This window comes from Photinus pyralis, unplaced genomic scaffold, assembly GCF_008802855.1.
Source record: "Photinus pyralis isolate 1611_PpyrPB1 unplaced genomic scaffold, Ppyr1.3 Ppyr1.4_LG1, whole genome shotgun sequence".
Lineage (NCBI taxonomy): Eukaryota > Metazoa > Arthropoda > Insecta > Coleoptera > Lampyridae > Photinus > Photinus pyralis.
This window is the reverse complement of record NW_022170249.1, coordinates 55,495,327-55,497,501: the sequence shown is the minus strand read 5'-3', so window position 1 is coordinate 55,497,501 and position 2,175 is coordinate 55,495,327.

Sequence of the window (2,175 nt, the reverse complement as noted above, 5' to 3'; positions counted from 1 at the left end):
CCGCACCCGAAATAATTATAATTTTTACATCCAAGAAATTTAACAGCATTAACCGATGCAATTCTGGGTACGAAATGGAAACATTTAACATGAGCACTCTTATCTGGGTCGTAATTTGGCTCTTTGATGTTGGACAAAACTCCCTTTCACGGGCATTGGGAAACTTCGTCGTAAACGCAAAACATACTTCCGTTTAACTGGATTTAATTAATTCACTTTTCTTCGTCTAACGTAACACACACTTGAGCTTAACTCGACTAGACTTTCATCTACAAAACTGACTCGTCTATTTTACAAAAACTTCGATACCGGCAAAAACTTACCAACCAATAATGGCAACCACGAAAAAACCCTATACTTCGCTTTATTATTTATTAAAGTTAAATTATTTCGTCAAGATGAACATATGCTCAACGCAGGATATAACACGTGCTTATCTTGAAACTAATTAACAAACGCAGTGATGTGGAAACCATGCTTACGACCGGAGATAATTTTTACAATAACAATAAACTTAACGCAAATCCAAATTTACAAACAAGTAAACAAAATAAACAAAGCGATTCCTTAAACAAAATTAACATTAAACAGTCTCAGTACAAAATAAAATTGACCTCGGATCCAAATAATAATCAGATTTGCTTTCAATCTAAAAATTAACGACCACATTTACGCTTGAAAAGTATTTAAAATGCACTCATCATTACTACAAGTGCCCAAGCCAAATTAAAAGTCGGCCTGACGTAGTTTACAAACAATCCATTATTCGAATATACTTCTAAAGCGTTTTTTTTCTTAAAACCCTCAATCTACATGAACTGTTATGTTCCTTTCATATGTGCCACAGTAAAACCTTTTAACCTTTAATTCCGTGTATTTACCTTTCATGTCGTAACGTACAGGCTCAAAATGTAATAATTTTCAGATTATGAGAATGGTTCAGGGTTTGCTCGCAAAGTAACAGAATGAGACTAATAATTAATCACAAAGCTAGGGGCCATCCAAAACTACTCGTATTGCAAATTTACCGATATGAAGTAGACGCAAATCATCAATTGGTATAAAGAAATGAAACTGAAATGTGTCAGAACGAATACTGCAATAGTACATAATCTGTCTACGTCATCTCGTAGAGTAATATAGAATTTGCTGACGAATATCATAAAATGAAAATGTCACTTCACTTTCACCAGAGCTTTCGGCCGCTATAAATCAAAAATAAACCCACCCGTTCCTCTGTAAACACACTTTCAAATAATTTCGTTTCCTTAAATTATTAAATAATAGAAACGTGACTATTTTATATTACCCACCTACGTGTATATTCGACCCCGGTAACTGCGAGGTTGGAGTTGGGAAAACTATCTCACAACAACAAACAAAATTAATTCAAGTTATAATTGAGTTGAGTTGCTTAGAATTTAATCACAATTGATGCAACTATAAAAGTGGCGAGGCGACGATTTTAACGAGAGCCCGTATCTGCAGAAATGACCCGTAACGACGCAATTTCTGCAATTCTCCCGAGTCGCACCTTCCAGAATAAAGCCCAACCACAAAAGCCAAGCAGTTTGTCGAGTTATATCTTGGCTTTACTCGCACTTTTATGGTTTGTCGTATTGTTCCCTCTTAATTATTTTTGATATCTGACACGTGCCGTCACTAAACTCGCAGACTTTCTTTTCGAGTTCTTGATTGCTGGAAGTTTGCAGAGCACAGTTTACATCTAAACGTGTATTTAAAGCGAAGTAATTTATCTGCGATTTAACTTCGCCAAACTTTCACGCGCAATTAAGGCAAATATTATTTACAACTTGTTGAAGTGCACATATCTTTAGTTATATTAAGAAACTCTGCATCTTTGCGTTAGCCGTTTCGAAGGTAAGTACGGGCGAAAGATTAATGAAGTACAGCTGGGAAGTTTTGAAGCTTATTTAAGATTGCCGCTGAGCTTCAATGCGTTCTAAATTAACTTACATATGGAAATTCTCAAGTTCTTCCAACTATAACTAACCACAGCTACTTTGCATAGTTTAGACTAACTAGTTTAATTTTGAAAGCGTGTATTTTCCTACTTATGTTAGGCGCAGATTGTTTTCCATGCTTAGTTTTATTGTATCGTACAACTTAACAGCCAAGTGCGTGTAACTCATGCTCAGATTATAACTTTGAGCG